Below are 13,503 nucleotides of genomic sequence, written 5' to 3'. Positions count from 1 at the left end.
GTCCACAGTAAGAAAAACAGGGCATTTTCTGTGAACCGGTCGCAGCAGATGGCCGCCCCTCCCTGAGCCTGATTCTGCCGGAGGTTTCTTCCTGTTAAAAGGGAGTTTTTCCTTCCCACTGTCGCCAAAGTGCTTGCTCATAGGGGGTCATATGATTGTTGGGCTTTTCTCTGTATCTATGAAGCGCCTTGAGGCGACATTTGTTGTGATTTGGCGCTATATAAATAAAATTGAATTGAATTGAATTGAATTAACAACAAATTTATGTTTCTAATTATAAAATTACACCACAAGACCTTTCTGTAATTTTCCACATTTATCATGTAGTTTCACTGGAGGATCAGAAAATAATGGTTTTTGTTTATTGGATTATTGGAGTCTGATGTATTCAGAAATCACATTCAAAAGCTAGTGTGTTGTATTTCATGCTAAATGTAGCTATCAGTAATATGACTAACATTTTTTTACAACATTCTGAGTTTAACATTTTTATATTTATTTTGGATCTTAAAATAGTGAAACTGCTTTAACTATGCAAATTATAGTAAAAGGAGACAAATGCTATTCACTTGCTTTGTAAATAAAGAAGCAATAAATAAAATAAAGTAAATGTATACACTTTTAACTAGATGCTTATGGTTTCATTACAGTATTTTGTATGATACACTGTGTATAATATATTTTATTGTTGTTATTTTAATTCATTTTATGATGGTATTCACTGCCATGAAGTCTACTGAGGAAAACTGTCCTGTCTGTATATCTGAATGAATAAAGGGCATAACCAAAGACAATTTGGACTCTTTGAGTTTGAATAGGCCGGTGTATTTGTGATCATCTTAATTTCTAGTAAACATAAAGACCCAATTAGACAATTGGTTAAATTCAGAGGTGGAAAAAGTACAGACATTCTGCAAGTTGAAGGACACATACTAGCACTGAAAATACTCCAGTAAAAGTTGAAGTACTGATTCAACTTCTTTACTCGAGTAAAAGTAAAAAAAGTAGAGGCTCTCAAAGTAAGGAAGTAAAAAGTAGCTCATTGGAGAATGTCCCTACCAGCTATTTTTGTGCAGTGCTATATCAATTTAATAATAAAATTAACAAATGAGTGTAAAAACTTTACTTCAGTTTAAATTTTTATTCTAATAAATGCACTCAGCTTGAAAAAGAAAATTTTAAAAAATGTCTGAGTGTCTCTAGTGTCTGAGGTTGACTTTGCCTCTAAACAAAAAAAATACAGTGATCAGCTAATCTGCACTACTGTTGCTGTGAGGTTTAGTGATCTTTGTGCATTTAAAACTAGATTTAATAAGAGGTAACCAGGTATTTTATGCATTGTCCTGCTCCATCCTCCACACTGACAGTACACTGTTTATGCTGTCTTATACTAGAGGTGGGCAGATCGATATTGTATAGTATTGATAGTATCGTTACCAACTCTGGTACTGGTATCGGGTCAATACTAGTGCGACAGGATCTATACTTTATTTCTGTCCTCTTAAGTTCAGTATCTGTATTGGTATGAGCAATACTGGCCCTGTATTTATTTGGTATTGGATAGATACCAAAATCTGTGCAAAGCGCACAGCACTACTTTATACTAAACAGTATGAAGGTGAAGTTCAATCAATCAATTTAACCATCATCAGCTTAACTTCAAACTAATTTCTGCTACACTTAATGTAACCTTACTCTGACCATGAGCACCACAGCCACTGTGCACCAGTCCAGCACAATGCTATAATTTAAATCCATCACATGCAAGCTAACCAGTTAATCCTGCACTAAACTGCAGCTTTTTTCATGTAACCTTTTAATAGCAGCTAGTCTATTTTTGTTGTTTTTTAGCACATTTCACATAATGTCACATGTGCACATGGAACGCCAGGACTGACATAATGAATTCGTTAAATACACCATTAAATAATTAATGAAATGTGGCATTAATTAATTAAAATTGTAAATAATTAATTAAATAAATATTTACGACACATTTAAATAATTATTGACAGTTTAAATGGATTATTTAATGATGCATTTATTTAATTCATTTTGGCACTATTGTCTCCTTCATGTCTCACCTTGAAATCATTTTATCTGTTAACCTCACCCATCAAACTAAGAGGGCGGGGCTAATGCTGCCACTGCAGCTTCTCTAACATTTGATTGGTTGCCGTGCAAAGTAAGTCAAGACAGGTCAATCCTAGATAATCAATTGGTTGTGTGGACTTGGGGCAGCCAGGTATCCCAGAATGCATTTCAAATCAGAGGCAGCAGTGGTGGTGGTGTAAAGTTTTAAAATACCCCGTTTTTCTGTCACCAACTACACTTTTAATAGTGTTTTAGTGTCGCCGCGTACATCTTCACATGTCTGGTCAGGTTGTCAACATAGAACATGTTTACAAAAGTGCTCAGATGTTTTCAGAGATGTCACTAGCTTTGCTAACAGTCAGCATGCAGAGTGCACCGAGCTCACAGCTCCGGTGTTCCAGCTTAACTGCTTTTTGTTTTATTTTAGCTCAACAGGCCCTCAGGTCACCTGCATGCATCCTCCTCCTCACCCGTCAGCTGTTTAACACCTGATGCTAATTCAAGAAATGCGCCCACGTTACCTGGTGGTAGTCACAGTGAGCAGCCGGTGCTCGATATAACGCAATGTCGGCACATTTTTCTGCACAAGATAAGTAAATATAGTTTTTTTTCCCCGAGCGCAGAGCTGCTGGAGCTTGTTTCCCAACAGAGTACTTTATAAGCCAACCCACTTTATCAGCGGCTGATGTCCAATCACCGGCACACAGCTTTGAAACCTCACCTGAGTTTTAGCTCTCACTGGTTAAACACTGGATTTAATTCAATCAGGTTCTGTCTGTCGGGTCACGTTTACTTTGCTGTTTTATTTACAACTGAGCAAATTGGTTTGGCTGAGGTTAAAGTTACGTTTCATAACTGCACAGTTTTACAGACGTTTAATGGTTCACTGGCACATGTGTTAGACTGAACTATTTGCTTTTCTTTATCTGGTGTGTTTTGGATTTAACAGTGAATTTTGAGATTAAACTGACTTTTAAAATGTTTTTATACAAAGAGGAAAGAGAAGGCGCATTTCCACCGAGAGGAGCAGAGTTTGCAACAGCATGTTCATCATGAAGACTGTAACCTGCACAGAAATATTACATCATCTGTTTTTTAATAGGTATTCAACTGTATTCTAAGCACCAGCTGTCTGTTAGAATTTTTAGAGTTTACTTAACTAAAAATAAACGAGGTTAACATATAATTTGTGTGATTTTTTCTTTTCGATTTTCTTTTTCGGTCATGTTATGTTAAACTGTCAAAGGCTTGTTAGAAACTATAAAACACATGGTGCAGACTTCTGGATGTTAGAAGAAAACTAATACTGCTCATGAATAAGACCAAAGACAGGAAGGTGTCCTTTAAAACTAAACATGTTAATAGGACCTCCCTATTTATATCATAGTTTATGATATAGCACGTGTATTTCAGTAATAGCCTACTGATTTCAGTGTAGTGGTGAATAGTCACACAGCTCACGTCGGTGTTATCTGTGATACTCCTTAACTATAATTTAGTAAGTTAACTTCAGTTAACCATTCACACAGTTCTTTTGCAATGAAAAACATAAACACTCATGTCGCTGGTAGGTTTCCGCAGTGCCAGCTGTTTACATTACAGCTGCTTATGCAGTAACCATGGTAACCACGGACTCTGAGCGGCTGGATTAATGCAGGTCAGATAACAATATGATCTTAAAACAGGACACTGCCACTATACGTGCTGGCCTCATATCAAATGTGTACGTAGACTGAGTCTATGTTTGACGCATGTTTTATATCTAATCTTCGCTCTCAAACATTTAAACAGCAGCGAGTCTGCAGCTGAGGGAATACAAACTCAAATAGGTTTGCTCGTTTCTTGCGTGTATTAATTTGGTGATTTATTAAATGTATAAATGTTATTCTAATCTGCTGCTGAGTCTCTTACACTGATGAAAATGGAGGTAACACATTTCATGAACACCTGTTCAACCAATCACATTCATTCCACTTTGATCTGCGACAAACTGACGGTTCATCTCTGTTACAGTGTTGCGTTAGACTGCTATATTTTTGTTCTTTATACTGTAAATTTTCATGTCTCTGGAATAGTTGGCAGTAATAAGGATGATTTTCTGTAAAATTATATTGATATGATCCGTGAATTATTCGTAGATGACAGTTAGATTAGTCAGCTGAGAAACTCTGGGTTAAATCAGAGAGCTGAAGATATCGTGGACATGCTGACCTCGCTCCGTGGTGTACAGGTCCGTTTACCCTCATGATTAATATTTGCAATAAAAATATTAGCCGAACATCATGAAGTCTGTGTTTCATAGTGTCGAACAACCTTTGTACAGTTAAACCTAGCAGTTACTACATGACAGAAACACCAACGCTATGTCTTTTAATAAAATTTATGCGTTTATACACAGGTCACGCTGATTATTGAAGAAAAACCCAAAGATCAGATGTGAATCAGATTTATTTGCTCTCTCTCCTCCTTAAACATGTTTTTAATATTAGTTATAATTCAGAATTATACTGAAACACTTATGACACATATGAACATCAGGAAATAAAAACCAGATAAATATAACCTCAGTAAATGAAGTCAGTGTATGGCAGCTGACCTGCATTTTTTCGGCGGTAATAACAGCTCGATTGCTTACAAAGCAAGCGGGTCTATCCCACGCTTTGCCGTGAGACTGGGCTGGGCAGACATCTCCAAAATTATCGAAGCACTTTTGCAAAGAGGCTGAATCTTGACAAACCAACCAGATATCTAAGATTAAACCGCTACATTCTCAGCTAAAAAATATTAAAGCAGTATTTGGTGACACAAACAGGGTTTTTCAAAGTACAGTTCTGTTAGTTTCTTGTGTGCTAAAAACAATGGCCACCAGGCCAAAGCAATGGTTTTTACTAGATCAGTGTTAACCCCGCCCCCTGAGTTTGATGGGTGAGGTTGACAAATAAAATAAATTCGTGGTGAGACCTGAAGGAGTCAATAGTGCCAAAATGAATTGAGTAAATACACCATTAAATAATTATTTAAATGTGTCAATAATTAATTAAAATGTGAAATAAATAAATAATTAATTAAATCTGTCAATAATTAATTCATTAAATCTGTCAAAAAATATTTATTTAATTATCTCCCATTTTAATTAATTATTTACAATTGTAATTAATTATTGCCACATTTATTTAATTATTTAATGGTGTATTTAATTAATTCATTATGGCAGTCCTGGCGTTCCATATGTGCAGACCCAATATCTGATTTAAAAACGTGAGGACTTATATTTAAGCTTTAAATTGCCAGTCATCAAACACCAATGAGCAGTCCTTATCTTTAAATATAAATTCTCTTCTTCATCTCCTGTCCTGTCTTTACCTTTGTGAAAAACTGCTGGTATACCTTTAGCTAGCAGACAAACTGTAGGCCCGAACAGTTTGTGTTTGCTGAGCTGATAGAAACGTGGAATTTAAAGTCACCTGCAACTTAAAAAACATGACTCCCTTTATGCTTCTCTCGCTACTCGTTTGTAGCACTACCTAGATTCTTTATATAAGTATGGTAACTGTAACTTATAAACATCTGCACTCGTTTTGGTGTTGTGCCTAAAAACAAAACAACAACACCAACCAACTTTAACCCCTGTCTAGGGCACATGGTTTTGTCTCTTTAATCACTTTTGATGCAAAATGTCTTGACAATTAATACACAATTAATATTGTCTTCCAAGTGTTAATTTTTAGGCTCAAATCAGTTTGATGTACAAAGGTTAGCAGTGACATGAAAAAACTCTCCTCAGAGCCTATTTTGAAAATGTAGGGAGTAAAAAGTACAGACTTTTGGGATGCTGGTTTAGCTTAGTGCATTGAGCGGGTCAGCACATGCCATATGGTTGAGAGCGGCTGGCCCTGAGTTTGAGTCTGACCCGCAGCTCTTTGCTGCATGTCTCGCCCTCTTCATCTGCCCCTACCTTCCTGTCCTCTCTTCACTGTATCTATTGAATAAAGTTGAAAAAGGCTCCCAAAAAATAGAGTACAGATATATTCTTTAAAATGTAGAGATTAAATGTTCTCAAAAAATAATTAAAATGGTAAATGGCCTGTATTTGTATAGCGCTTTACTTAGTCCCTATGGACCCCAATGTACTTCACACTACATTCAGTCACCCACCCATTCACACACTGGTGATGGCAGCTACATTGTAGCCACAGCTGCCCTGGGGCGCACTGACAGAGGCGAGGCTGCCAGACACTGGTGCCACCGGGCCCTCTGACCACCCGGTGGTCTGGCGTCACCAGTAGGCAACTGGTGACGCATCTTGGCTAAGGACACAACGACCGAGACTGTCGTAATTGGGGCTTGAACCGGCAACCTTCCAATTACATGACAACTTGCCAACTCTTGAGCCACGATCGCCAATTACTCAAGTAAATTAAAGATACCTGAAATTTCTACCTATTATTTGTATATGCACTTCTTTACTTCCTTCCTCTGGTTAAACTGTAATGGGCAGCTAGCAACTCATCCTGGTTCTGCCATCCTCATGCTCTACTATACAAATGAAATTTTGTTATGAGTGCATCTTGTTAGAAGGGCAGAGTGACATTGAGAAGGACCACTTCTGAAACAATCCAGCAGAATAAACACAGTCTCTTCACACTTTTTTACATTAACTCCTGATTTCAACCTGGATGAGCTGAAATACTACATTTATTCGTGCCATTAGCAAATATTACAATGGAGAAGAAAAAGACAAAAAATGGAGCTGCATCCTCATCAAAACACCCTCGATGACTGGACTCATTCACCAATTTGCCAACCCAGACAAAATCAACCTCTTCATCTGAGGTTAGCGACACATTATTTCTTGAGATCAAAAGCTATCAGCGCTGATGCCAGTTTGTTAAACTGTTGCACAACGAACACCTGGTCCTTATAAGAAAGCAAGTTATTCAAAAAAAAAAGGAAAGCAATAATCTCTGTTGACAAACTATATTGAAGGACAATTTTACACAGATGAAGCCTTCTTGGCTCTGCTCTAAAAAAACACAATGTCGTGAAAAGAAAAAAGAAAAAATGTGTAGATGATCACATACTACCAGTGGTGGCCAAATGAAGCTTTCTTAAGCATTGAAAAGCTTGTATTGAAAAAGGGTTCATTACTCAAAGCTTTTACACAGTCCTCTTTGGTGCCATCTGCTGGACAAAAATATGAAGAGCTGCTTGAATCTACAGCTTGCAATCAACGACTTTGTTACAATTGCCCACTCAAGAGAGCTGAGTTGACAACTTCTGTATAATATCACGTGACAGTTCTGTCTGATATCGGGATGCTGTTTATGTTATGTCTGTTTCACCATGAAATAATTTTGATGAATGAACCTTCCTTGTTTAAAACATGTGCCATGGTATTGTGACATTATGTATAATAATTTACAAGAGACTGTTACAATAGGTTGGGAGTGTGCTGTGATGTCCTGCCTCCATGTGGTTATGTAATTATCCAGTGGACAGGCACATTTGATATAATCTATTATAACTTTTATGTGTAGTGTATTTCTTAAGTATGTTTGTGACCTGTGGGCAGGATTTGTAATGAACTGGTAAAATAAAAACACAACACATATAAAGTTATTCTATTTGTTTGTTTTTTATTTAGGAATAGACAGAAAGTCCTCTCTTCCTCGCTGGCTCCATGACATCTCGCACACTGGTTCACTATCTCTCGCACAGAATCATCACAAAACGCACCAAAGATCCCACCAATGATTTACTTCATTAAACCATTGAATCAGGTACTGAAAGCAGTGACGTACCAAATGAAGCTTCCAACATTACTGATTACGTGACTCGGGTTAGATGAACCAAGCCTCAGCATAGTGCTTCTGAAGCACTGTGTTGTTTTTCTAACAGAGGCACCAGCGCTTCAGCCTCAAACTGAAAACTGTTTGTTAGCCTTTTACTTAAAGAATTAAACCGTTTTTTTTTTTTTTTTGATGATGCATTAAAAGACCATATTCCACTGAGAACAAGTGATTCTGACGTGTACAGTGGTCCCTCGTTTATCGCGGTAGTTACATTCTAAAAATAACCCGCAATAAGTGAAATCCACGAAGTAGCCAGCTTTATTTTTACAATTATTATAGATGTTTTAAGGCTGTAAAACCCCTCACTACACACTTTATACACTTTTCTCAGACAGGCAGGAACATTTTCACACTTTTCTCTCTTGTTTAAACTCTCAAAGTTCATACCTTCGTACACTCAAAAAAATCTGTTGTTGAATGAAAACAATTTAATCATGGCACCTTTTTACACGTGATTTAACCAAGTACAATAAACCATTTTTGACCATGGCAAACCAACGCATTTGACATTTGGTGGTTTAATGTAATCAGATTACATTGGATCAACATAGTATACTTGCATTGACTTGAAGTGATTTATTGAAGTATGTAAAGTGAAATTTGTTTTAATTCATTTTACACAAGTTAAACACTTCAGGAAAACACAATCTTGTTGTTTGAACAACTACTTTGTTAATCAAGGCAATTACTGCTAGTCTTGCTTAATGAACCAATACTGGAGTTGATGATTTCATAGAGATAAACAATCATCTGCACTTACATTCATGGATAATTTAGAATGACCAATTAAGCTCACTCTAATAACACACTGCAAAACAGCCAGATTGTGAATTTGAACCCATGCCCTTCTTGCTAAGAGGCAACAGCACTAACCATCACACCACCAAACTGTCAATCCAGGCTTATCAAAACTAGGAAACCTATGATTACAAGGCTTGATGCAGAATTTTCTGTACATTTTTGTCCTTGAGAGGTTAAACCACAATAAATAGCGATAGCATACACGTGGTGTGGGTGTAGTTGTCTGCCTCTTAAAATTCCAGCCATTTTCCTGCAGTTTGACATCTAATGTGATCTAAGTTTGAATCTTGTACATGTAACAACCACCCAATGTCATTTTTTTGAGTGTAAAAACACAAGTCCAGTATTATAGAATGAAACCAAAGGCACCTGCAGGTCCCTTTGACGGTGCAAAACGTTTCGTCAACATTGTTGTTTGGTGGGGAGAAAACATACAAACATACAGTACAGTGTGTGAATGGGTGGATGACTGGTTGTGTAAAGCGCTTTGGGGTCCTTAGGGACTAGAAAAACGCTATACAAATACAGGCCATTTACCATTTTACCATTTTACAGCACTTCAGAATCACACAGCTAGCAATCGAAGATCTATGTAAATTTTACAAGCTGAACATATTCTGTACTGTACAGGAGACACAGCATGAGATTGATTGACAATGGTCTACAGCCAATCAGGAAGCAGAACAAAATGCGCTGTAAAAGAAAAAAAAAAGAAAAGAAAAAAAGCATGCACAAATTGCACAAAAAAATCCACAAAACAGCGAGGCTGCGAAAGGTGGACCGCGTTATTGTGAGAGACCGCTGTACTCCCTGAGAATTTATAATAGCAGTTAATGTAGTGAAATGTCACTGTTCTTGTTTAAACATGTTCATTTTGTCATTTTGAGTATAATTTGAAATTCTTAGCTCAAACTGAATAAAAGATGTTTGAATTACATCTATCTATATGATGATGCACAAAAACAACGTATTTCACTGAGAACCAGCAGATTTTGAGGTGTATGCAATAGGCAACCTAATTGCGATTAATATGTTGAAATGAAAATTAAAGAGTACATTTTGTCATTTTGAATATAATTTCAAACTTTTAGCTCAAACTGCTGGAAAACCTGTTTGCCCATAATCATTGTTCTATCTACTATAGTTTACATTTATGAAAGATACATTTATAACTGAACTACAATTACCTTTCACCTGGTTCACCACATCAGGGCCAAAAACACCAACAGAGACGTATTGTAGCCAAATTCGAACGCTTCAAACAAAAGGAATTCATAAAAAGTGGGAGGGACATGAAAGGATCTACATATAAGATGAATGACCAGTGTCCATAAGAAATCCAAGAATAGCAAAAGAAACTTCTTCCACTCCTCAAACAGTTTTGAGAAAAAGGGAAAATGTATATATACGTGTGTGCATGTGTGTATGTGCAAAAGAAAAAAAGAAAAAATCTATATGGATGTGATCATGTGAATGTGTGTGTTAAAAGCGTGGGTTTGGTGGTTTAGTGTTATTATTATTATTACTGTCAGTGTTATTGTTAGTATTATCATTATCACTACAACAATTTTCTTTGTGTATGTGCATGTATGTATGCATGTATGTGTATGTGTGCATACATGTATGCTGATATGTGTGTGTGTGTATATATATATTTATAATAATTCCCCTCTCTCCCCTGTCGGCAGTCTATCCTCGGCTCGGGTCCTCTACCAGAGGCCTGGGAGCTTGAGGGTCCTGCGCAGTATCTTAGCGGTTCCTAGGACTGCGCTCTTCTGGACAGAGATCTCCGATGTTGTTCCCGGGATCTGCTGGAGCCACTCGCCTCTAGCTTGGGAGTCACCACACCGAGTGCTCCAGTTACCACTGGGACCACCGTCACCTTCACCCTCCACATCTTCTTGAACTCTTCTCTGAGCTCTTGGTATTTCTCAAGCTTCTTGTGTTCCTTCTTCCTGTCATTTGCTACATCGATCACTACAGCCGTCTTCTTCTGTTTGTCTACCACCACTATGTCCGGTTGGTTAGCCACCACCATTTTGTCCGTCTGTATCTGGAAGTCCCACAGGATCTTAGCTCGGTCATTCTCCACCATCCTTGGGGGTGTCTCCCATTTTGACCTCGGGACTTCCAGGTTATACTCAGCACAGATGTTCCTGTACACTATGCCGGCCACTTGGTTATGGCGTTCCATGTATGCCCTGCCTGCTAGCATCTTGCACCCTGCTGTTATGTGCTGGATTGTCTCTGGGGCATCTATACACAGCCTGGTGTCTTGCCTGGTGTGATAGCCTCTATGGATCCTGCGCTCAGATCTTGTTCCTGTGCTGCCATGATTAGTGCCTCTGTGCTGTGTTTCAGTCCAGCTTTGAGCAGCCACTGGTAGGATTTCTGGATATCAGCCACCTCCTCTATCTGCCAGTGGTACATACCGTGCAGGGGCCTGTCCTTCCATGATGGTTTCTCCTCTTCCTCGGGTTTCCACTACCTGAGGTATTCACTGGGCATACGGTCGGTTGGGGCCATCTTCCTGATGTATTCTTGGATGTCCGTTGTCTCATCCTGGATTGTGGTGCTGACACTCACCAGTCCCCGGCCCCCTTCCTTCCACTTAGCGTACAGCCTCAGGGTGCTGGACTTGGGGTGAAACCCTCATGCATGGTCAGGAGCTTCCTTGCAGGGTACCTGATCACAGGCAGGGCATAGGTGTTGATAGCCAGGATCTTGTTGTTACCGTTCAGCTGACTCCTCAGAATTTGCCTGACCCACCTCCTGTCATCCATGTACAGGAGGTGGCTTACAACTGCTCCATTCCACAGTTGGTATCCGTAGCCGGTCTTGTCAGTGATCTCACTGAGGGGGTTCAGGCCTATGCAGAACAGCAGTGAGGACAGAGCATTTCCTTGGTAGATCCTGCACTTGATGCTAATGAACTAAAGACCCAGACAGAGTTTTAATTGATTTGGAAGCCTGATTAGGCTACAAACTTTCCTTTTTGCTAAAGCATATAGTTAGGGCTGGACCAGGGGACCCTGAATCCTCCCTTAGTTATGCTGCAATAGGTGTAGGCTGCTGGGGGATTCCCATGATGCACTGGGTGTTTCTTCTTCACTAACTACAGTGGCTTGCAAAAGTATTCGTCCCCCTTGAACTTTTCCACATTTTGTCACATTACAGCCACAAACATGAATCAATTTTATTGGACTTCCACGTGAAAGACCAACACAAAGTGGTGCACATGTGAGAAGAGGAACGAAAATCATACATGATTCCAAACATTTTTAACAAAGAAATAACTCAAAAGTGTGCGTAATTATTCAGCCCCTGAGTCAGTACTTTGTAGAACCACCTTTTGCTGCAGTTGCAGCTGCCAGTCTTTTAGGGTCTGTCTCTACCAGCTTTGCACATCTACAGACTGAAATCTTTGCCCATTCTTCTTTGCAAAACAGCTCCAGCTCAGTCAGATTAGATGGACAGCGTTTGTGAACAGCAGTTTTCAGATCTTGCCACAGATTCTCGATTGGATTTAGATCTGGACTTTGACTGGGCCGTTCTAACACATGGATATGTTTTGTTTTAAACCGTCTCATTGTTGCCCTGGCTTTATGTTCAGGGTCGTTGTCCTGCTGGAAGGAAGAGAAGCACCCCCTGAGCATGATGCTGCCACCACCATATCTGACAGTGGGGATGGTGTGTTCAGAGTGATGTGCAGTGTTAGTTTTCCACACATAGTGTTTTGCATTTTGGTCTCATCTGACCAGAGCAGCTTCTTCCACATGTTTGCTGTGTCCCCCACATGGCTTGTGGCAAACTGCAAACGGGACTTCTTATGGTTTTCTGTTAACAATGGCTTTCTTCTTGCCGCTCTTCCATAAAGGCCAACTTTGTGCAGTGCACGACTAATAGTTGTCCTATGGACAGATTCCCCCACCTGAGCTGTAGATCTCTGCAGCTCGTCCAGAGTCACCATGGGCCTCTTGGCTGCATTTCTGATCAGCGCTCTCCTTGTTCGATGTGAGTGAAGTTGGCCCCCCCACCTTCTTCAAATCCAATAAAAGTGGTATCAAACGTTTGTGCTGGTTTGTGCTGCAAAAAAATTCGTTTGTGCTACTATCATTTTAAAGATATTAATAAAAATTTCTAGAGGTCATCAGAGGTCAACCAGCCCCCCCACATTACTTAAATCAAACAAAATGGGTGTCAATCAACTGTGCTACGTTTGTGCTGCTAAAATTGTCGTTTGTGCTGCTTCTGTTTTAAAGATATTAATGAAAATGTAAAGGTCAAAAGGTCAACCAGCCCCCCCATATTACCCAAATTAAAGAAAATTGATGTCCAACGTTTGTGCTACGTTTGTGCTGGTTTGTGCTGCAAAAATTGTAATTTGTGCTGCTATCATTTTAAAGATATTAACAAAAATTTCTAGAGGTCATCAAAGGTCAACCAGCCCCCCCACATTAATGGAATCAAACAAAATTGGTGTCAATCAGTTGTGCTATGTTTGTCCTGGTTTGTGCTGCTAAAATTGTTGTTTGTGCTGCTTCTGTTTTAAAGATATTAATGAAAAGGTAAAGGTTAAAAGGTCCCCCCCCCATATTACCCAAATTAAAGAAAATTGATGTTAAACATTTGTGCTGCAAAATTTTTTGTTTGTGCTGCTATCATTTTAAAGATATTAACAAATATTTCTAGAGGTCAACAGAGGTCAACCAGCCCCCCCATATTAATGGAATCAAACAAAATTGATGTCAAGCAT

The sequence above is a fragment of the Neolamprologus multifasciatus genome, chromosome 5, assembly GCF_963576455.1.
Source record: "Neolamprologus multifasciatus chromosome 5, fNeoMul1.2, whole genome shotgun sequence".
NCBI lineage: Eukaryota > Metazoa > Chordata > Actinopteri > Cichliformes > Cichlidae > Neolamprologus > Neolamprologus multifasciatus.
Note: the sequence above shows the minus strand (reverse complement) of the source record.